The 25,529-nt window shown below is 40.7% G+C and overlaps 1 long non-coding RNA gene across 1 annotated transcript in view; it reads right to left on the minus strand.

Moving 5' to 3' along the window:
• Positions 1-25,529, minus strand: part of LOC122774951 — a 170,434-nt gene that overhangs the window by 93,305 nt on the left and 51,600 nt on the right. The gene's annotated exons all lie outside the window — the stretch shown is intronic.

Here is a 25,529-nt window from a genome sequence, read left to right on the forward strand (position 1 = left end):
GTAGGCCCTAGTTTGTCATAATAACCTTCATTTTTTGACTTATAATTTACCTTTAGCAATTGTTTTGATTAGTTTCTTTGCAACCCAAGTCATCTTAATGAGATGTGTAACATGTTTGACTGCGTGGTTAAATAACAACTTAAATATCAATTTCAAAAGACCCACATAAAACCTCTTTTTCTCTTTTGCATCCATCATTAGCACTAGACACTTATCACTTACTAGATATTTGAAACAGATACATGGCAAAAATGACAGTGGGCCCATATCATATTCTTCTTGTCAAGTTCAATGACAGCACTGGTTCTTATTTTGTTTTTCCTGCTGTGTTTGCCTCAGCCAGAGTTGTGTGTGAGCCTGCCAGCCGTTAACCCCATAGAGGAAGTGTGCAGGAAATGAGATCAGTCTTAAAGAGAGGTAACGCCTGAGCCTCAGCCACTGACACCAGACCAATAACTGCCACTCAGTGCACCTGATATTGAGGTACTAAAAATGCAGGCGATAGCACGAAGGTCACGACTCAACAGACAAAAATGCGGTGCAACAGACACACAAACGAGAAAAGCTTTGAAAATCCGCACGGAATAGAATCCAAAAAGAAAAGAAAAACAGGCTAAAAATAGGCAACGCAGGCCTCTAACACAGTCAATGAGAGAAGTGACACAAGAAAAAAGACAAAAATCACAGCCTGAACTTCGCATCACTCCATTTTAAGTTGTAAAATATGTTTAAAAAACTGGGGTAGAATAGAATAGAATAAGGAGCAAAGGCCACTAGAGCTGTTTCTCAATACAAGCCGATGAAGCGGCTGGCTCTCATTAGCACATAAACCAAAAAGAACTGAACTAAAATGTGGTCTGGTGAATGATGGATATTGCTATGCATCACTTTTGCCGCCTTGCAAAAGAGCAGCAGCTAGTGGTGGCACAGATCACTAAGGGCATAAGACGCCAATAGTTGTTTTGTTTTTTTTTCGACATTTGTACAATACAATTACCGATTTCAGCTGCGTTGAAACGTCTCAGAACATTCAAAGTGCAAGGGGAACGATCCACCCGTCAGATGGAAGAGCACATTTTGTCAGCAGCATTTGGAGGAGCCCTCAAAATAGTACAGCCAAGTTGCGGTGAAGTGTTGCAATCGGCCTCAAAGTGCAACCTTATGAAGGAAGCAGCCCTTGAACTGAAACATGGTTTCCAACCAAATCTGCCAAGGAGGAGCACTCAGAACAACACGCAATGTAAAACAAGATTAGAAACAAACCAACAAAACAACAACATTAAAGCAGCATTATCCAAACTCTGAAAAGTCTCTTTCAGTGGCTGTGTGTGTGTGTGTGTGTGTGTGTGTGAAACTGTGTGTGCACACACACCTATTTTTACCATTATTAAAGACAAAGTCAAAACTTCACTCAAGGAAACCATACCAGTGTTGGATAGACACGTGTGTTTATATGTGCAGTGCAGGTCTGTATGTCTCAGCATGCACAAGACTCTCTCAGTTTTTGCTTTTTTGATATTTGGAAAAATAGGAGATATTTCTTTTCATATAATGAGACGGGGCACAGGAGGAGGAGTGATGAAACATTTACAGTACCAGCTATAACCCATACCCAAGAAAAGGAATGTGTTAAATCACATGAATGCAACATATAACACACCATGCAGTAGGCTTAATGTTGGGTATATTTGCTATGCCTTCTTAGACTTTAGAGATTCAAATCAACTTGCACTGAGTGCTGCAGTGCACTGACACTGCTCCAGAAAGTATATATCATGAATATTGCAGTTGTCACTCACATTCTCATTTATTCTGCTGCATTGACTCACTCGAACAGCTCAATCATGATGTGGCTGTTTGACACGCACGTGGAGCGACTCTGATGCCTTTACACACGTGAATAAAGGACGGCGATGGACGCCTTTACTTGAGACACATGGAATGACTGCTCACCACCATTAAAGTCACTAAGTCAAATGTATAATAATAAACGGATAATGTTGGGTGAACTGTCAGTTCAAGACTGACAAACAAATCCATGGAGACGTGTAAAGACAAATAATATAGCAAAAAGAAAAGTGTGAACGGTTGAGTTATTAGGCCTGGGAAATATAACTAATGTATAGTGGTGTTAAAGTGTTTGTATCACATTGTATGACTCAGTGAATGACTGATGAAATGAGCGAATTTTTGAAGAATTAAATGAATAAGTAATGATGTGATTAATCACCTAATTAGTTAAATAAACCAAGCGGATGTCAGAGACTGACAAGTGCTCGGCAGCCTCATCACCATATCTGTATAATCAGAGGTTTCTGACAATGTCACTCGACTTGTACACGTTTTACATGTGTATATCTCATCATCAAATCATCACTTAACCAACAAAAGAGATTAAATTTGGTTGAAAAGCAAATATTGAGAGCATGTATAAAAAATAATCGTATAAAATATCTGCCAATGGTTCCATTAAAACGGTTGGAGTACTAATATTGTGCTAATATTGAATTTCAATATTTAACTCAATCAACAAACCAAGACCAAGATGACCACTTCGATTGACTTGTATACGCATAAATGACATTAACGGTCCTATTTTACACGCCATGCTAAACATGCTCTCAAGTACTACCAAAATGATGTATTCCTCATATTTTACCACAAAGGGTTTGTACGCATTTACCCCAAATATACCATAGCAAATGTCCCACTAAGACAAACACAAAGGAAAGGAATAAAAACCGCACACAACATATAGAGTATCTATACCATCAATACTGCACAGCTATGTTGCATTTAAATGTATGATCTGAGTGTGATTTATAGTGCATACTCTGGTATTTCATTTGTTCTAAGAAACAAGGGCAACTAATTTAGCACAAACACAGTGGGCTGGCTGATGCAACACAGTGAAATTTGAGGAGCATTCATGCACAAGAAACCACTTCTGTCAGACCACCTATTGAGCTGTGTGTGTGTGTGTGTGAGAGTGTGTGCATGCGTACTTGCCTGCATGTGAATCTGAGTATGTGTACAAATCAATGTCAGGTTTTTTTTGTGTACTGTACATGTGTGGGTGCCTGTGTACCTGCCACTGACGTACATACAAAAAGATTCTTCGTCTGTTGTTTACTCCTACAGCGCAGCCTGAAGGCAATTTTCATCACTACCTCTGTGTTGTTGCACCAATCCATTGTGCCTCGTTCTTGTCGTGAGGCTGACATTTTGGCTCGGAGAGTTAAGATCCTTTAAATCACTCCACTTAGCTGAGGTGAAATTCAAAGATAAGCCTGAAAATCACCCAATGCCTGTGTTTTTTTTTTTTTACTGCTAAGAGAGAAAAGGGATGATTGCACTGCTTCTTGAGAATTCTTGGCCAACTGGTGACCCAGTGTGTTTCATGAAGATTGGCATCAAAATTGTCCCTCTGTCTCCAGGAGAGGTCTTTGTCCTCTGAGCACAATAATAAGAACAATGGATGAAATGGCAATTTTACCAGCAGTGTTCAAATGCCCGTTTGGGTGCTTTCTCTGTATTCATTAGGCTCAACGTCTTGGCTGAAGGTGCACGGCCAGTAAAAGGTTGTTTTTACTGCCCCATCTAGGGGAGGCCGAGGCATAACATAAAAGTACTTCGCTTCACCCAAGACTCAAAGAATAGCCACAGAACTGCTGAACCAATTAAGTGTAGTGGTAACGAGGGTAAAATGGGTAAACACTGGCACATGATTAATATTACTAGAACAAGAGGTACTGTATATAAGTCATCAACATATTGACCTTGGATTCTGCTAACTGCCAAACCTCCTAAAAGTTAGAAGTGCAGTAAACAAATGCCTGCAAAAAGGCTGATGCAGACTGATTTGTTTTTCGCCAGCGCGTCGTCATTCGAACAAGTATCCAAAAGGTTTGCGTCACAGAAAAGTAGAGAAAGTCACCGGTGAATCGTCGTGAATAAGCATTGTTCAAGGTTCAAGGTTCAAGGTTCAAGGTTTTTATTTGCCATTTGTGCTTAAACAGAAAGTCCAGGCACATTGGAAATCTTGTGCGGGTTCTACGAGTCAGTAGTACGAAACATAAACACACTTAAGGATAAATATAAATATAAGTATAAAAGTAATAATAAAAAAAATGTTGAAGATGTGGGGAAATAAAAATAAAGAAATATACAGTTATACAGCAGATTATGGGGTGTATTGCACATTTCTGACATTGCACATTTATCAGGGAGGGAATATTGCACATAGTGTTACACATGGTTAGGTGAGGTAGTGTCTGGTAATTTACAGAGAGTTCAGTGGTTTTGATTTGCCATCAGTCTGACTGTGGCCGGGAAAAAACTGTTAAAAAAGCGAGTTCTGTGTGTTTTGATGCTGTCCGCTCTGCTGTGCCTCAGGTTGTACTTGCAGCGTTTGTGTTTGAGCAGAGTGTGAGCGGGGTGGAGTGAGTCTCTAATGATTCCCTCTGCTCTTTTCCTACAACGCTGCGTATACATGGAGTCCATGGTAGGAAGTTTTGTCCCAATAATCCTTTCCCCAGTCTTTATGACTCTCTGCAGGGCCTTCCTCTCTGCCTGTGTGGTGTTCCCGTACCAGACAGTGATGCCTGCGGTGAGGATGCTCTCTATCAGCATCCTCACCGCAGGCATCACTGTCTGGTTTGTGCGTCACTGTGCTCTGGAGGCGGAGTTTTGGAGGGAACTCTGAAGAAATGGGCTTGAACTTTTAAGTCAAAATGTAGTTTGCAGGACCTCCAACCCTACCTTTAAGTCAATAAACAGCCACATTCAACCAGTCGAGTAATAACATACAGTGATCTTTCTTTTGGTTCAATAGAGTAAGCATGTCCTGACCTGCTGCAGTTGGAGCTCTACTGAACTCTTGCGAGCCGCTCCTGGACATCGCTGAGCTGTTTCTCCACAGCGTGGCGATTGGCTTCGTTCTATTCATATCTCCTCCTGTCCTATTCTTATACCGCAGAGTTCAGCATGCTCTGCATGGAGTCAAGCACCCGCTGGCAATTCTTCTCGATGTGTTCCATCTCCCTATCCTTCTCTGCCAACTTCCTGTCAGTTGACCACCATGTTCAGTTTGAGCTGAAGCAACATTTTGGGACTCCTCATCCTCACGGGTATCAACTCTTGAAAAAAAAAAATATCACTGTCTAATTTAATAAATCAATGCCGTGAAATGCTTTCGGGAGACGCTGTTGTTTAAATGTAGTTCAAATGGTTTATACATTTTAATATAAATAATTCTTATAGTTGTGTGTTTACAGTGCAACTTTCATGACACTTTTGACTTCTTGGAACACTTTTGCTCTTTTAGCCTCTTAAGCTTCGTGCTTATCTCACCATTTTAACCAGCATGTGTAGTCAGAGATTTTCACTTGCGAAAAAAGACAAAAAAAACAAAACATTCAAGCTTATAACAGCAATAGAGCACACTTGAAGTATAACTCAAAAGATGTTGCTGTATTTTTGATGAAGTGTTTCCCCCTGACAATGTGTTTGGCTCTAACACATGAACTGAACTATCAGATTGTAAATTTTATTTTGTAAAAGGATCCCTTTTATTTGTATTCACTCATGGACGGTTGCTATCCAAATAATGGATCGAAAACTTTAATATTTTGGTTACCGATTTGTTAGATGACCCTTTTTTTCCATGCTGTCCTGCAATATTACAGCTGCCAAACTCAAACAAATGTGAATATTTGATTTTTTTTTTTCGTCTCAAATACGATCCCATAATTCTACTGGGTAGAGAGACCAATAGCTTCTATTCCCTTTTGCGGTATACTGATCTCATGGTTGATGGGTTTTTACAACTTCTTATGTCATGTGCGCTTAGAGTGTAATTTGAGTTTAAGTGTGTTGTAAGTGCAAAAATATGTACATTTCAGGCTTCAGTCTCTAGACAAGAGTTTCTCACTTTGGAGAGCTCATTGCTCACAGATCCAGCCTCCGTCTGGGCTGCCTCTCACTCAGCTTGGCCCTCTTCATACGTGTGCTTCCCATCTGCTAGAACGTGGTGTTATAAATACACCAGCGAAAAGTGAGTAATGACAGGATAGCTCTTGCAAAGAGTGGAGAAGAAGCTTGGGGCCAAGATTGAAGCAGTTGAATAGTGTGTTTAGTTTGCGCCACGACCAGCTGGTACTCGCTACAGTATTGCAGTAATGATTGTTGCACAGAGTTTTAATGATTGACTCACATTCGTATTAAAAATCGCCTTAAATGCAGCAATCATTTTTAATCTATTTCTAAAAGCGGAGTTGTTGTTTGGTTCCTGTCGCCGACCTGACATTGAAAGAGTAAACCTTGGTTTACAGAAAGAAAATTGTGTAAGGAGTGTTGCAGTAGAAACTGATGAAAGCAGTCATTCTTCATTCAAAATAGAGACTTGCGTCTTGAAAGCTCTATGATCATGATAATGTCAGTCTGAATTTCACAGAAACATACGTTTGACTCCTTTGTGCACTTGCGACAGCGCACTTTACAATTGCATCCCAGTCAATGTGTGCATACTCTGATTCTTTGTATTCCAAGTATTGGAAGATTGCCGCATTGTTCTGTGTTTTAATTGCCCTGGGTATGAAATGACTAGTAGTTATTTAACCGAGTACTCCATATGGCTGAATATAACCTTTAATTAAAGCTGCCAGTCTCTCACCTCATAATTACTGTGTCATTTCATATTGAGTAAAGTAATAACAGTTGGGAGTCAAAATATCAAACATTGTGTCAGAGCCTAAAACAGTCTGGAGCCCTGCAAATTACTTTCCATTGACTTACATCTGTGGTAATGAACTCTTCAGTTTCATTAATGTGCTTGACAGTTATTTCACTCCAGGTGATCATTGGATATTTATAAAGGCTCGCGCTTCTTTCAGAAGTTCGGGAAAAACTTTGCGTCAGCAGAAATAGGAAACCATTTGGGAGTAAGTAAAATGAGAGACTGACAGAATACGGCCACTCCTCAACTGAAAGATGCAAATGTATATAGCATACATATATATACATATATGGCACCAATTGTCAAACATTGGTATTAAAGAACGTTCATACTTGAAGCTGTGTTTTGCATTACTAAAATGATGAATGATGATGTTCAAAACAGACCGTTTCAGCCAGTGTTGCTGCTGAACTGGAACAATGCATTCACACTATTTAAACAATTTTCATTTGAACTAATCAGCCTTTAGGTTGGTTAGAGCACGTATCCTATACGAGGGTTGAGCTAAAGCAAACCCCCGCTGACACTGGGGCAGTAGAGAGGCAGTGTCACCAGCGTATTACAGGGCAGCTGTTTATTACCTAGAATCTCTAACTTCAGTGAGATATTTTGTGTGCAGAGGATGTAGTTATTATTTTTTTTAATAAATAGATCTGGTTTAGCGTCATCTTTAGCTCGATGCAACGATCTCGAAGGCGTAGCCATGAGCAATGAGAATCAGCTCATTATTTTTATTAGCTCCACTTCACCACTACCTCACAGTCAACAGCCAAATTGCACACAGCCTTTAACAAAACTGTTAAAAGAGGCTGGGCTGTGAATACCTTGTCAGCATGGTGATGCGTTAGAATATGGTGCCAAATAATAGGCAATCTAATTTTGTATAGAGTTGCACATTGTGCTGTATTATATTACACTGTATGATCCATCCAGTCTGGTGGTTTAAAGAATTGTCCTGACATTATGTGACTGTGTGGTCATTGCTGAGCTTGTTATAGTTGGAATAAAATCATCAAGTGTTTTTGTAGCCTCCTGTCACTGGATGTGACAAAACTGAGGCCATCATCATCAACAACAACAACAACAACAACAACCGAGTGTACTGAAATATCCCTAAAACTTTCCGAAGCAAAATTCTGAACCCCCACAACCCTGGAAGCCGAACAGATGTGCAAAGTCCTCTTCCTAGATTTACTCAATAAACTCTCAGACAACTCAGTAAATCCTGCTTCTTGGAACGTGTCTCTGATGGCAGCCAATAAAAATTATCCACTGACCAGACCAGCTGGACCTGAAAGGACCTGGTTGATCCACAGCCAGCAGGCAATCTGGCTAGAATTTCCTCCCCAATTTAAGTTAAAGGTCAATTTGAAAATCAAAAAATACGCTTCAATGAAACTGCTCCTTCTATTTAAGAACAAACAAACATTCTGGGCTTCACGTCAGTGTTGGGTCATTATAGTCCATTAGCTGAAATCAAGTGAAATCAAGAGGTCATGATTTCTATGGCCCTATATACAACTGCCATGAGGGACCGAAGATCACTACTCTTGACTTCTTTCACGGTCGGTCCAACAAAACAACAGGTGTCTGCATGTGAATGCTCCCTTGTCTGTGTTGATGTGCCATGTGCACATGCTGTGTAGTATACTGCATATAGTAGGAGCAGTAAAAAAAATTAACCACGAATGTCACAGTAGGAAAATCACAAAGGACTAATAAATTAGATGAGTTACATCAACTGAAAGCCAGTCACATGCTTTTCCTGCTACAACATGTGTAAATGGCTGCTGTGCAAAGGGCCCATTAACTCATATATCTGATTATTGAAGGAATCAGTAAAGTCATCATCATCATCATCATCATCACCAACGTCCACAAAGTCATGACCATCATCAGCATCATTGTCAGGAAGAGGTAAAGAGGTGGTATACAGTGGATGAATTTAATACAATATGGATAGCATACGGAACTGTAGCCCATCTAATTGTTATTGTATGTGCTGCCTCTCTGTCACAGGCATTTTCGGTTATCTTAGTGAAACAAGAGGAATACTGCATGTGACAAGACACAAGACAAATCTCACCACAGACACTTGCATGTATGTTGCCACGAACATACGAAAAAAGGGGCCAGGAAATAATTGAACCCTAAATAATACTGTAATCGTCGCCGCTGCCTCAGATAGTCTCTCCTTCTCTGTTTCTCATAATAAAAGCCTGTTTGACAGGCCAGCACAGTATATGTGCAGCACAGGAGGGAGTCTTCTATTGCTGCTGAATAGAAAATTGTATTACTGAGGGCTGCACCCAGCACAGTGCCTTCTTATTCCTCCCCCTGTGTCTGTGTCCTTATATTAGAAATGTTTTCAGTTGCCAATAAAGGCATAATGTGTTCTTATACATGCTGCATTTGCAAGTGAATTGCGGTGCCCCATATCGCCTCTGATGGTAATCAGAAAAACATCACACTGTGAGAGGAAGAATAGCCAGTCCAATATCGAGTGTGATTGTGCCGAATGCTATCTGATGGAGATGTCGGAAGCATATATGTAAACTGAATGCCACAATACTTTGCCATATGGGTACCAATAAGATACAGGCATATGAAACAGCAGGAACAAATTATTCTTAAATTATAGTCACGGCACTGCTTGCGTGTGAAACCGTAGTAAATGGGACAAGCATATGGTGTGGAATAACTGAGGAGCATATATGGGAAATACAGTTAAATTGTTTATGAAGGAATGTGTGTGGAGTCCTTTGTGTTGTCAGTGAATGGCATATCAATTCTCCTCTTCTCTGTCTCATTTGTGTCATCTCATTTTTATCCCAATCAAGCCCCGCATTTCACATTTCATTCTTATCTCTCTCTGCTGCCTCAACCTATTATTATTTCCCCTGTTTGTTTTTCCTCAGCGTCTCCCACTGTCTTTATATTTCACTCTTGATCTCCCTCTGTGTGATTTCTTTCCTCACCTCTGCAGAATTTCTGAATTATCCACTGCTGTTTTCTCCCTTTACCCCTTCAGTATATTATGGTTTTGTCATGCACAAACCACATGGAAAAAAAGAAGAAGCAGGATCTCAGGTAATGCGTGTCTGAAATGGTGTGAGTCTTTTAACAAAGAAAAAAAAACAAAAAAAGAGACTTATTCTCCGGTATACTGGGATCGTGTTTAGCACATCTCAAACACCGACAGTCACGTGTTGCACATGTTGCTGTCTGTCCAGAATAAAAGCAAACATAGATCAGTGGCAGGTAAATGGTTACATGCAAGTAACTGGAACTGCACACAAAAACAATTGTCTGCAGGGAAAACTAGTCTGAGAAAGGTTATCTGTGTTCATGTTCTGCACATAACAACATTATTGTTATTAATAGTAGTAGAAGTAAGAATAGGAGTAGTACTCGTGACATTGTTGGAGCCAACTGATCCTGCCCCTTCATGGACACAGCTAGTATGTATTCACTGTGACAGGACATTACCTTCAGTTTTCGGATACAGCAGCTCAACTCCTCTTTTCCCACAGTGCAGCGGATTCCTTTCCTTTTCTTTTTGATTCTTTATTTCTTTCTTCCTTGCACCATCCACCTCCCCCTCCTGCTCTTTTCCCATGCCGTCACGTCCGCAGCTGCAGTGGACCTGGGAACTCTTATCCTCACTCTCTCTCTGAGTGAGTCAGAATTTACTCTCCATTGTGTCGAGTTTTCTCTTGTGTCACATAGCATGCACAGTAAAGGTAACTTCTTTCCAAATGTCCGCTTTTTCGTTCCACTTCACAACAACAACAACAACAATATCTCGGAGTGCTTCAAATGTAGCTCATGTATCTTTGACTTCATTATCTCCATTCATGCTGCACATCACCTCCTTGTTATCTATTCTTACTTTACATTAAACTCCTTTAAAAAAAAGGCAGTTTTTATCTCAGAAAAATGCATTGCTAGCAACTTTATGACCTGGCAATAACAGTTAATTCTTAAAACCCCTGGCATTGTTTCAAAGCCTTATACAACACAGTAATAGCCTCTGCTAGAGGACACTTTTACGGGTTTGTTTTTGGTTCAGATGTTATCTTTCTTTATTTTCCTGTACTTTTCAGCAGTTAAACTGTGGCGCAACATAACTGATCTGAATCTGGTAAATGAGGCTTGCAGCTCCAGCTGCTGACGGGGCCAGACACGTACAGTGAGGTCTTGTGCTGAGCACCAGGAAAACAAGAACTGGACATCATATCATCACTGAAGCACAGATCCAGGTCCATGACACATAGCGTGACATCGATACACTGATGTTAAATAATGATTCCTCCAGATTATTAGACCTTTTGCAGAAACGCAAAGTAGCAGTGATGTCATGGATGGCACATGTTGAGAGTGCAACATGTCAGGTCTCACCGTTTTTTTTCCATCGAGCCATGATAAGCTGATGACAAATCATTCGAGTCACAAGAGATTAGGTTTTTCCTAATGTCCCATGACAATCTCTTCTCTTGCAGCTGCAGTGCAATGTCGTCTTTCTACTTTTAAAAACAAATTGTGTGACGCACAAGTGCGGAGCCACGTCATGTTAAGTTGCATTCATTTATTGAACAGCATCACCCATATCTCTGATGGCATTATCAAAATCTTGAGTGCATGAGCCAAATGACAGGAGGGATGTTCGGTAGGAATTCCTCGCGCCTCCTCAACATCAGCTTTGCTTCTCACATCTGCTGCAATCACAAGCCCGCAGAATATAGCAGACTCTAGACGATGAGTGATAACACTCATAATCTGAGATTAGCACTGTCCTCCTCTGTAATAAACAAACCCAAAAATTCCTCAACACAATGAAATTCACCTGGAAAACAGGATCTGGGGAAGAGATGTTTGGAGACACATTAACATACGAGATTATCTAAGTTGTTCAACTCGGACATTGGGCACTTTTTTTTTTTTTTAAAAAGGGCAGCATTGCATACGGCAAGTAAAGGCACCAAGTGGCACTTTTCCACTTCACAGTTCAAGCTCTACTCGGCTCGGCACAGCTCGACTCTACATGATTTGATACCATCCTCTGTTCAATACTGAGATTTTATAAATTTCCTGACTTAATGTGGGAGATTAACGCATGTTTTCAGGATTTGTGAGTCTTTTGAACTGACCTACAGTTCGGCATTGTTCGGTTTGATTCCTGTGTCGGATGTCTTACAATCCTGACACTCACACATCAGTGGACGGCAGTCTGTCAACGTCACATGTCAGTATCGGCTCAGCTCTCTTAGAACCTCGCCAGAGCAGGTACCTAAAGGTGTCAGGTACCTGGTACTATCCCTAATGGACAAGCAAGCCGTGTCGATCCGAGCCGGGCTAGAACTGTGCCAACAGTTGACCTCGATGTCACCTTACTGAAAGACAAGGGAAAAAGAGAGGATAAGAAAGATAAAGGGGGAGCACTGTGGCAAAGACATTTGATAGATGGGCTTTTGAATGGGAGGACAGATGCTCAGATGCAAATAGGTTCTTTCTAAATATGATTACAGAGAATATTCAGTTTATATGATGAAGCACATGTCCACCCTGCTCACGCCTCTGTGTGATTTTCTGATATGAGAGATGACTGGTGGTGTTAATTGCATTTTAACACAGCAGGGTTCATCGTGTTGTTAATTATACATATGCTGTCTGGGGCTGCGTCGCACGCACGGACACATGTGCACGCGCACGCGCAGGCAAACGAAGACGAGAGCTCTCTTCGCCGTTGCCCTTGTTCCTGACCTGATCTGACCTGGGCTAAACGTGTTGAGGTTAAACTAGTTTGTGTCAAAATCAAGCTAGAACATGATGAAAAGGACAAAACTAGACTGAAGTAACCGGCTGCGTCACGCACACACACACACACTCACACGCCGCCTTTTCCGAACATATACCACATGAAAGGGCAGTTGGGTGTGTGTGACTGTTTTGTATCACACAGCTCAATTTTGCTATATGATGTCTGTCTTGCCCAAAGTCTCAAATTTAGAAGTACTGCCTTTTATTATATTGGCATTAATTATCAAAATGATAGGGATCTGATCTCTTCTGTGTGTGTGTGTGTATGTCTGCATATGTACTTCCCTAATCTTGCTTAGTAAGACGTCTGCAATGCTAATTATACAGTGACTCTGCAGTCATCCTGGGATTAGTTTTATACGTTTATCAGCCTGCATGCTGTGTGAGATCTTCTGGCAGGGCCCTTCCTGCTTTCACAAGCTTGGGTTCTATGAGGAAAAAGAGAGTGAGGAGGACAGGTCTTCGTAAAAAGATGATATTGCTTAATCCTAATGATGGTTGTTATCCAGTTATCCAAACTGAATATAATGTTAAAATCAGAAAACCGAGGGGGCAATTGACTTTGTCACCGCTGATATGATCCAACTTCTACTCGCCTTGTACTTTTTGGTTGTGGTCATGTCATCTCTGGAAGAACGGGAGCAGATCAGGTGAGTGGATGAGGATCTGACACTATCTCATATGTGCAGTGACATTTTTAATCTTCACATCTTATTGTTCTCTTTGTCACAATCCAATATAAGATTAACACGAGGTGTCTGGAATATGGCATGTTGATTAGTGTGTGCCTATTAAAATTTCTTTAATCATGTTCACGCAGCATCGACTAATATCTTTCACCTCTCACTGCTGGTGTTCGCGGCTCTCACCGAATGTGTCTCACTTTTTCCCCCTCACAGCTGGTCTCTTTTTTTCGCACTCCTTGCTCCCTCCCTTTAAACGTCAGCCGCTGCCAATCGCTGTCACTCATACATTAAGGAGTGCAGGGGCAGAACTCATCGGGGGTAAGGCCATAGTCCTGCACACACACACACGCAGGGTTTTTTTTCTTTTTCCACAGACTGGAGGGGGTTCTGCGAGCAAAATAATGAGCTCATCAGCGTGCACACGCACACACGTTGGGGTGGGGTTGGGGGTGTCTTCCTATGCTGTACACAGACACAGAGGCAATTACCATGACCCAGGCTTGGTTGGATATCCCATCTCTCACCAGCAGTCTCCATGATTCACTGTAAAAACCCTGGGCTGTTCAAGAGATCGCTCCTATGCCCCCCCCTCTACCCCACACACACCCACACACACACACATTTGTGCATCTTAGCACATACGACACACGGGCACTCCTCTTTTGAAAGACCATGAAAGGCAAAAGTGTGTGTGTGTGTGTGTGTCAGTCTCTGTGCACGACTCATATGGAGATTTGCAGTCGCACGTGTCGAGTAAATTAAATTTCTGGGTGGCAGCAGGGATACTGTATATGTGCATGTCTGAATGAATACACATTGTTATGAGAGTTTATGTCATAATAAGGAGAAAGGAGATGCTGGTGAAGGGATGTTTTTCAAGACACCGTGGCTTGTTTGTTTGAAGTGAGTATTATCATTTCAATGAACTGCCTGAACCCGGAGTTAAAGTGTGGCAGTTTTGAAAACAGAGGTCATGAACCAGTACAATGGCTTTTTTTTTCTCTCTCTCTCTCTCTCTCTATCTCTCTCTCTCCCTCCCTGCTCACTGCAAACACAAACGAGTTTTTGAGTGGGTGTCTAAATACTCACAAATCAGAATAACAATTAGACAAATTAAAACGTGATTAAAAATTTAATGACTCTTAATGAAACGTAACAGTGTGCAGAGGAAAACAAGTATTTTCATAGAAAACGTGCAACTGGCCAAATAAATGCATATACTGTAGCTGAGGGCCCCGCAGTTTATAAACTCGCATACCTCGCCATATGCATTTAGCATAGCACCTCTCTAAAATCAGCAATGTGCACGAAGGATACTGAGCTTCCAGTTTTTTTCTCTCGATCGTTTAGTGGAGATTTCTTAGTTGTAGGGAAATACAAAGATCTCTCGTGAAATATTGATTCCATTGTCTTGTCTGTTCTTTCAAGTGTTTCAGCTAATCACCAACTAGTCCTGCTTCCTCTTCATGTACACACTCTGTGTGCATTCTCTTCTCTTTCTTCTCTTCTCTTCTCTTCTCTTCTCTTCTCTTCTCTTCTCTTCTCTTCTCAGTTGCCAGGTGTTTTTTTTTTATGGTGGGCTGATATCCTGCTGTGTGGTCTCACAGCTCTGGGTTATTAGATCCAATATCATTTCTAAAGCAATAAACGGGGAGACAGTACTTGTGTGTATTTTATTCTTCGTCTTTATTTTTTTCATTACTCCCAGAACGTATTAACAAGCTTACTTTTTATCCTTACAGGCTCAAGCTTAATTACATTCAGGGAAACATCACTGGCAGCCATGGAGCAGAATAAGTAAAGAAGGCTTTTTTGATTAAGACCAAAGTTTCTGTTTTGGGTTCCAATTTTTTATTAGCTAATATCTGGATTCTCTGCGATATCCTCAATGACTGCGAGCTGAAACGTATTTCTCAATAACCTCATATTCATATGCAAGGTTAAGCTCTCCAAATCCAGGATGGTGAATATTTGGCAAGCAAAATGTCACATACGAATATGGCATTAACCTATTCATATTGAAGTACTCATTATGCAAGTTATCAACATCATCTCAACTTCTTTTTTTTTTCCTCTCTGTATGTGCATTCTCCTGAGGAGGGTCAGTATGTCTAATCATCACCTTTCTCAATAGATGCAAGCCCACGCAGCAAAATAACACCACTCAGGTCTCTGGGATTGACATGATAAATCAAAGCTCGAGTCCAAAATAAAATAGATATGGGCTGGTGTAAAGTTTGCACCTGTCATCTGGATTATTTGTCACTTTTAATTAATCAAGATACAAACCGAGATGAGCAATCCAACGAAGAACTCAATCAGTTACGCATGACAACTAATAACTCCCAGCAAGCCTTCAGTCCATAATTAAACAGCGCTTATATGTTAGGGTAGTTATGGTTGCAGTTTCAAAGGACAGCAGGGTTTTTATTCGGCAATACATACTTTAATATCGTCACAGCATTTCTACAGATGAAGCTCGAGATCTCAGAGTGGTAAAATTTAAGATGTCATTCCTCAGGCACTTCTCGCTCTCCAAGATTGTGTTTTAAACAATCTGGTCAAAAAGTTTACTGCTGTCTCTCCAAGACATCTCCATACCTTCACAGGTACAGTACGCCAACTGGAACCACTGCCTTCCCACTCTTCGTCCTCTTCATAGCTGCAGTCACTAATCCTCTCTGCACTTCCTGAGGCACTATCTCCCCTCCATCTCTCCTCTTCTATCTCTCATTTTCCTCATTCATCAGCTCCTCAAAGTACTCCTTCCATCTTCTCAACACACTCTGTGCACTTGTTAGGTCGTTTCTATCTCTGTCCTCAATCACTCTAACCTGACGCACATCCTTTCCAGCTCTGTCGCCAATCGATACGAGTCCTTCTCTCCTTCCTTAATGTCCATCATTGCAACTCATTAAAAGTCTTTTCCTTAAATAAAACATAAACCGCAAATAAAACAAAAGTGAGGATCAGTCTGTTACTTTTGTGCAAGTGTTGTCATATACAGTACTTTCAGTTACAGCAAGGGTGGAACGTGGACTCACTTTCAACGGCGCGCTCTCACCAACTGCGGAACTTAGTGTATGAAAACATTTCATAGCAGTTAATTAGTTCATCAAGTAGTTAATTTTCCCCTGATTGTTTGCTACAATATGGGTTTTATAGACATCAAGTCAAAGACAGGAGTATATTACTGTACAATTGTTTTACCACAAGAACAATGCCGTTGGGTGATCACAGCCTCAATGTTTTGCATATTGTAACATTTAAAGCCTTCATCTTATAGGGACTCTGATGAATACATCTCCCCTCATGGTAAAATTGCCATATGGATTCAAAATGAAATGAAAATCCATATTACATCAACCCTTACCATTTTACAATGGAAAAACAGTGGTCATAAAACTTGATTAATCGAAGTATTGGTTAAAAAAAAAAAAAAAGATTAATGGAAAAAAAAATTGAGATGTTGAGTTTTTACATATAAAACTGACAATGAAAAAAGAAAAAGAAAAATACCACAACCCACTCTGAAGCTTACTTTTCCTTTCATGAATACTGATTTGAACTGAAATCCATTTGCAGCCGCACGTTCACTCAGTCTGCAATTTATGATTCAAGCTGTAACTACCTCATTTGATCCGATCATTGTTATGCTAATTTCCCCTCACAATGGTAGCAAATCAGTTTGATTTAACTGTGCAAACTGGGAGAGCAGAGGACCGTGAGTGTGTGTGTGTGTGTGTGTGTGTGTGTGTGTAGCATTTGTAAGGAGTGTGGGCTAACACAGTAGTGGTTGTGTTTCTCTATGAGTGAGCTCACATGCATGTGTGCTGTTATGTGTGCGTGCACGAGTGCGTATGTCATACAGCATACAGCTTGTTAGAGAGAAGTGAGAGGTGTTTTTGTGTCAAAGCCAAAGCTCCCAATCTGCATTTTGATGTCATTAGCCTGCCACATCAAGTTGCTTCAGTGGCACTTTAAATCCAGATTTTGTTTTCAAGAGTACTATGCAGAATATGTGATGAAAGGTTTGAAAAGCACCTCCATAATGAAATCATAAATTATTTGAGATACCAGTTGTTTAGTATTCTAAATTTTGGGGAGAACTGCTTTTCTACAATGAGCACAGCATCAAATACTGAGTCATTCCTAAGGATACACATGCTGTGAGAGTGAAGAGGATAAAACCTTTCCAGCTGCAGATTTAAGACCAAAAGCTGTTTGTCAAAGGTGATTTGTATCTGTCGCTCTTTTAGACATTTGTCTCATTTGAATTAGTCTTAGATGCTATAGAAGATAATCAGGTAGAGGAATATCAGGCCCTTGCACTTGGTTGTCAAGGTTCAATCCCTTATTTAAAGGTGATATGTATTATAACAGTAGCCTTTAGTGATTACTGCAATCTCAATTCAAAACAATGCAAAAGCATGATTTACGTAGGTTGATGCTGTACTTAAATATAAGTGGCCTAAAACGGTGACCATTAACATACTGTACATATCCATATATATATATTTAACTGTTGCACCATCTGTTTTATTTTTTAACACTGAATGTATTTGGTTATTTTTTGTGCAAAAATGAAAGTGTGTCTGCTTTTGAGCATCTGTGGCGCATTATCACATGATGAGAGGAGACAACAAGGCAACAAGAACAGATGGTAAACAACATCAGATAGAAAAGTAACAACACTGACATGTCTGTCATGGTCCCTCAACAACTCCCTCTCTGTTTTCAGCTGTCTACTGCAGACTATCGTTTTGTTTTACTCTGGTCCAAATGTTTTTGAGAGGGGGACTGAGGCTTTTTAAGCATGGTATCGGTATTCAAAATTCCAAACACTTCTCACATAGATAGCTCTTCTGGCATCACGAGTGTTAATTATTGGGTGGGCAGCTGTGGTTGGCACAACTGACCAAAACACTAAACCAGAACATAACAGAGCTTGTGACCCACAAATCAAATTAAACAAACTTTTTCTACCCCCAGCTACGCGAGGGGACCACATCCAGTGTACTCCTATTGCCCTGTCCCAAGCCAAGATAAATGGATGGGCTGGGTGAGGAAGAGCACGTGGTGTAAACACCTCTGCCAAATCAAATATGCAGATCATCTGCTGTAGCACCCCCTCGAGAGAGAACAGCCGAAAGAACATGTATTGGCTTCACTGATGACAATAGTGCAATGGTTAAACAGTGGTATTTGTTACAATATTAGAGACGTGATGTTTTCAAAGGGGGCAACTCAATACCTGTGTTTTTATGTGACCTAAAGTCTTTACATGCTTAGAAATGGTGGGGTGAGATCAGTTCGCCACCATGTGACGATTCCCCTGTAGATGCCACTAAATCTTACAAATGTGTCTTTCAGAGCTGTGAGAGACTTGTCCTTGCTTCTGTTCGGAGAAATGTGGAGGTGAGTGAGGTGCGGAGAGAGAGCGGGAGAGAGAGAAAAGTACAGGTAAATCTATCTTAGGTGTCTTTTTTTTTTTTATTCCAGCTGGAATCTCACGAGCATTAGGCTGGGGGAAAAACAGAGAGACAGACAATGATTGAGTTACCAGGAAAGTGATAGTGTCTCTGTGTCAGTCTGAGAGCTGGAGGCATGCAGCTGAGTCAGTGTACAGTTCATCACTGTGATTTGTTTTTGCCCAGTATTGTGTTGTGTTTTGAGGCAATATGGACTGACAGTTTTGATGAAGCAGACATTTAATCCCTCGCTCTCCAATATTGCTTTGATGTAACACATAAATGAACTGTACCGTTCGACTTTACATCAGAATGAGTTCAAGTTCAAGTTAGACTTTGTTTGTACCCAAGCGGGCCGATTTTGCATTGCAGCATAGCGTAAAACAGGGACACAAAGAAATAAGAAACTTAACAGCACCACCTTAATGACGGGCAAAACTTAAAATTACCCTTAACACATCGACAAACCCTTACAGCATATATAACTGACACCAGAGTGATGAAGAGGGTGTGTGTGTCGTCTGACCAAATGGAATTTGCCCCTTTTCACCACCTGACCGTTATACAGAAGAGACAGGTTACTGTCCGAGCCTATGAGACAAAGGTTGGTCATAGAAGCAGCACCAACTCTGCTCTTCATTGCCAGCACTTATTCAGATTTCATTATCAGAGATTGCTTTAGAATATAGATACAATACAACACTTGTCTCAATATTTGTCTCATCACCAAACCAGAGGCAGTTCTCCAACACCATGGACTTTGTTTACTGGACCGAGAGATCAAAGTGACTTGCTCATGCTCAAACTCTGTTTTTACAGCTCAGATCATAAATAGAATAGAACAGCCCTGTGTCTTTATCTAACTTACCTCTGCAAGAAACTCAACTATACCATCTCTGACCTGACAACAGCTGAACACAGGAACGGAACAAGACACATAACACAGGCACACACATTGTAAATTAACCTAAATGTTACTGTACACAGACCCATGGCTAAACTTTGACCTCAGCAGTAGTTGAACTGCCTCGGCTGTCAGCTTGTTTATGATTGCTTGACAGCCCATGTGTCTTGCCCCACTGGGCCGATTTTTTAAAGAATTGTTTCTCTCAGACGAGATCTTAGACCGGCACACATAATACAGAACGCCATAATAATCATTGCTTTCCTTGAAGCCAATATCAATCTACCTACCTACCTGTGTACCAAGCTAACAAACTACTTATCTGTCTAAAGTCTGTAAAACAGTAGCTGGTAGTCAAGGAAAAAGTATATCTTGACACACTGAAGTACCTCTGTGCAGCACTTATTTAAGCTCTAAATCAGGGTGGCTAAGCCAGGTCACTTCACTCTGAACACTTTACACTCACTCAAGCAAGAAATGTGTTCTCTCGCCCTGAAGCTCAGGTTTTAAAGTTTTTGCCTGCAGAGAACCTTCCAGATCTGTATCGGTCGTTCAAAAATACACGCATATGTCATTTTGAATTAATTTGGACCTCTGCTGTCTTGTTGAGGTGATTTGCCACAAATCAATAAAGCTGCAGAAATAAGTTTCGCAACTTAAGGTTGAACGTAAGACACGTGAAGCATTGCGATGACGTTATACAACACATCAGTTTAAAAGTTGAATGATTAAACCCTTAAAAAAAAGATTTTTATTTTTTAACAAGCTTTCAGTTTAACCAGTTTTACATGCATTATCCTCAAATCTATTGAGCTCTCCTAGTATCTTTTTCTCCTTCTCTATCCTATCCCTTCCCCTACTTCCTCTGCCTCTCCCACAATATAAATCAATTTTGGGCTTGAGGCTGCTGTGCCTTGCAGGCATCTTTTTCTTTGATAGTGTTCCCACCGCATCTCTGAGTGTATGTGTGCATGATAGCACCCACCACAGCTGAACAGAGGAGCCAAGCCAGATTTCAAACTTCTTTGTAGGATTTCGGTTCAACTTCACCCTGCTGTAGCCAAAACGGCAACTTAAAGACTCAGACAGACGCGCACACACATGCACGCGCACGCGCACACACTTTATCTCCGTGTGTACGGTGCTTTGAACAAAGGGGATGTGAAATTAGGAGTTTTGTTCTCCTGCTACACAAGTGTAGGCTTAGCATTAAAGCGATATACAGAGTCAGAAGAAGAGAAGAAGAGAGGCAGTGCTTTGAAGGCAGATGTACCTAAAGGCAATGTCCTTCAAAGAGTTTGTTGCTCAAAGAATTTTTGATGAAAAAGTGTTTGCAGACATGAGGGAAGAGAGAAAATATGCATAAACATGATAATGAGCGGATTCCCACGTGTAGTTTCTCATGCACACACGCGTACATACAGTGCATGCACACATGACCTTTCCCATGTGCCATTGTCAGAGACGAACACTTGGGACGAGTCCAAGCTTAAACAGCATCTGTGAATTCAAATCAAATGTGGCTTTGAAAGGACACATTTGACATTTATTCTTTTACAATTTAGAGGGGAACTTTTGTCATGTTGTCATACCTTACTCTTTCAATGTAGAGTTAGTATTAAAGGGGCATTTGTGTGTTGTTAACCTGCTCACACCTATACTTTTCCACATGTCTATTGATTACTGATAGCTTTTTGTTCTTGATGGTATGTTTACACTATATTTGAGTGCCTACACTAGTAAAAATATTTCTTGGTGTTACTGATACTTTTCTTTTTTTTTTGTATGAGACCGCAAGCTTCTGTCTTCCCATCGAACTCGAGCATAATTCATGCCCTCAGCCTAAATCCCTCCACAGACCTGTCACTCAAATCATGGTCTTCAAAAAGAACTGGCTCCACCAGGTTGCGCATTCATTGCAAAAGTGATATGGCACCTCTCAAAAGCTGTGTACTAAACCCTCCGTGCTATTCTAAACTGCAGCTGTAAACAAATGTATGGAAAACTGTGCAATACCCAAGCATGGCATGTAACGCATAAGCCACAGTGTCTTGGCCACCTGTCTTGTAAGTGATCCCAGACTCACATTAACAGACTGCAGTCAAGACCTCACAGTAGGTCATGCTTGGTTAACTGCCTATGGTCTATCATGAGTGGAATAGCTCCACCTGTTGACGGATGACAGCATAGCTACAACAGTTTGTTGTTAGACATACACTGTAAGTCTGTCCCAGCCATGATGTAAGTGTGAGAAAAAAATATAATTTAAACTGTAGATTATCAATCATTAAGGACCTGATTTCTTAGTCTGATTATGTAACGGCACACACATATCAGAACATTAGAAGGACACAGATCGCCTAATCCTTCTAAAGAGGTAAGAGCTCTTAAACTGCTATGGATTTGTTAAATGTATTGTGAATCGTAAGTTTCAGAACTTTCCAGAATTTCTGAAAAGTTTGTCCTGTTTACATTGTTTTTGTAAATCAGTCTGTATTAATGACGAGGGATCATCACGTTGTTATACTTTCTGTCGTAATATCCCAGACACAGAACCTTGTGTTTAAATGGTTATAAGGAGAGCCAATGGTCTAAATAAATAAAAAACAAAACCTCAGCTTAAGTGCTCTAATTGTCTTCTCAACCTTCATTCTTTCTCACAACTGGTTCCCCTGAAGTGAGACAATATGATGATTTAGAGCTGCCACAAAATAGAAAGAACCATATGTGCCTGTGACAGTTTTCTATCAAGATTATGAGAGATGAACTTTGAAGCCGTTACAATAACTCAGCGCATGACATCATGACACGCTCTGGCAGGTGTTGATGTCAGATTTTCTGCTACAGTGTTCTAAGGCTGTGAACCCCACTGGCTGAAAATAATGAGGTGATACATCCTTGAGTAGACATGATCTTTTTCTCAGCATATCATCAGTGATATTGTTTTTTCTTTTTCTCCATTTGAATGCACTATACAGGTACAGGGAGGAGAAAGAAAAAAAAACGGAACGTAATGCTGGTGATGTATGTCTAAATGGCTTGGTGAGAACACCTTGCTACCAAGAATCAACCTTGAAAACCTGCATAATGTCACCAATAAACCTTATGATCTTTGAGAGCACTCTTTATAACAAGGACCTCCCAGACAAGTGGGTGCGTACTGAAATCCAGCATGTGCAAAGAGCTCAGCTGTTTTACTGTCTCATTAGACGTGCCGCTTTGTTAACGTTAAATACTCACAGACGAGTCTAATAAAATGCTTTTCAGCTACTTGCACTGGCACGACGTCACATTTTTTTTAACACTAATTATCAAAGGTTTGTTGTTGAAATTCTCGTATATTTGATTATTATATATTCCATGGTGTAACGGTAAACAGAGATGGATGCTTAATCTTTCACGACATACATAGATATACTGTATTTCCATGATTGACCCAAAGAAGTAAAGGGCAGTTACTTCCACAACTCCCATCTTGCCCTGCTGACTAATTAGGTCCCTATTATATGTTGAACATAAAGAGTCACAGTGGAGGGCACAGACTTTTAAACGGAGCCATAAACCTTTAGCTGTTTTGCGCTGTTTTGTTGTGGGATATGTTGCGATATGTTAAGAAGGAAGCACGAACAACAACATGATGACTGACAGTCTTGTAAACATTTAAAAGCACCAACCGTATATATATCCATTATCTGTGCTGCCCATTCTTTGTACTCTACCACAGGGATGATGTACAGAAACTAAACCACAACAATCCTTATGGGTCACACTTGTGGCCAATGGCTTGCGAGTGTGGGAAGAAGGTGGAGAAACACCAACATGACATAACACAGACATGGGGAGAACATTCAAACAAACACAGGTCTGAACCTTCCTGCTGTCAGGCAACAATACTTCACTGCTCCACCATGCTGCTTATGTTTTTAAGGCTGTTCAACGAACACAAATATAAAACATGTTTTGTCAATAGGACAATCATCATTGCCACTTGGCATAGCGGCACACCTTTGTCCTTTTAGTTTGTTTTTTATTATCTCCTTTCTCAAAAAAATGTTGCCTTAATAATCTTGCAAACCACTGAATAAAGTTGAAGACACAGATAAAAACAACTTGGGTAGCTTATACCCAGCTATGTGTTTACAGCCTTTGCTTTGAAAGACACCATTAACGCAGGGACTGAAAGTAACATGTCCACCGTGGATTTAAGTTAAAATCGCTGATGGTTGGAGCTGAAGAATTTCCCCTTTAAAAGTCAGAAGAATCATCAGCTGCAGATGCACTACTATGATCACACACCTGGATCATTAACTGAAACAAACACCACACAATTGTGCAGCGGCAGTTGTAAGCGCTCCCTTCACTTAATAGCTGCTATTAATGTTTAAAATGGCGATGCTAAAGTTGCCTGATAAAAGTGGTGGACTTACCACAGAGTTCAATACACTTGTAAAATCTATGTCTTCCACTCCACTAAGTCCTGGATAGTCTGTACTTCACTTGTCCTAAAGCTAAGTCAGTCAGCTAAGTCCAGTCCTTTTTTTTTTCAATCCACTGCAGGGTTTCATAACCTTGTATTCAAAGTCTTAAAGGCTCTTTCGAAAACTCTTTCGAATTCAGCTCCAAGCCCGCAGCTCTCAGCAAGACATGGCAGGGTCAGCAGCCTGCTGTAACTCATTCAATTGTATAGATCACTCTGCATGTCTGTGTGTCTCACGCTCACTCGCCGGGACTTTTCTTTATTGCTTGCTCAGTAACTTTCGTCTTTATCTGTCTTGACAAATAAAAGAAATAAAAAAAGGCTCTTATTGTTCTAAGCTGTAGTATTTCAAACTTCATCTCAAAGATAATTAGCTTTTGCAAATGTCAATGTGACACACTACATATGCCTGTGAGGCATTCATATGGATCTGTAACATTTTTACTGATATTGCAAACATTAAATAGAGTTTGAAAAGACGGAAAGGATATTGCTCAAATTTGACACATGGAGAGATCAGTCAAATCAGAGGCAAGTGAATTTGAGAGCCAAAGAGGAAGTCTAAGGAGTTTATAGAGAATTGTGAACCCGGACCTCTCTGACATTTTGAAGAAAACGTCAGGATTAAAAGTATAAATATCCTCTCACACAAACCTTCTATATATAGACGGAGGTATGTTCAAGGGAGTTTCACTTATCCAGATGTGGTGCTGTGTGCAAAAGAAGGTCTAATGGGACAGAAAGGAATGTACAGTTGGCTTTGGACATACAGTGGGGCCTCTGTGCTGCTCAACTCTGTGATGTGTGGATGGAACTGTCTATGTCCAAGTGTGTGTGTGTGTGTAAGTGTACGGGATTGCACACATGAACACACACAGACACACACACACACACCCTCCCTTTCACGTATGCACAAATGCAGACATGACCCTTAGTGCCCTGTGAAAGGATTAGACCACAGCAGGCTTCTGTGGCTGTCAACCTGTCCTCAGTTCTCAGCCCCTAATATGTATATGTGCTTACTAGTGCATATGCATGCACACACACACACACACACAGGCACAGTGGTTGCCATCCTGTCCTCCATCATTGTAACCTCTTCCACAGCCTTGCAGATGTTTCCTGAGGTCAGAGTCTGTGGGAACTAAAGACCTGAGAGTAAACCATCCAAAGATTTGCACCTTGGTGTCAGAAATTGTAATGTCCTTTTCCTTGTCTCGTATACTGCGTTTCTCTTTTTTCTTTTTTCTTTTTTTTTGTTAATGAAGTCGTCCAGTGTCCTCCTCTCGTGAAAATGTATAAAACAGCAAGTCGGACGTTTGATTTGAAACAAGAGACATTGGTTGCGTGTCATCCTCTTTACATTGTGCTCAAACGACTGCTGCTGCCTGTGCTGCTGTAACTGTGTATCACAGTCAGTCAACTTCTCACAAGA

This window comes from Solea senegalensis, linkage group LG9, assembly GCF_019176455.1.
Source record: "Solea senegalensis isolate Sse05_10M linkage group LG9, IFAPA_SoseM_1, whole genome shotgun sequence".
Classification (NCBI taxonomy): domain Eukaryota; kingdom Metazoa; phylum Chordata; class Actinopteri; order Pleuronectiformes; family Soleidae; genus Solea; species Solea senegalensis.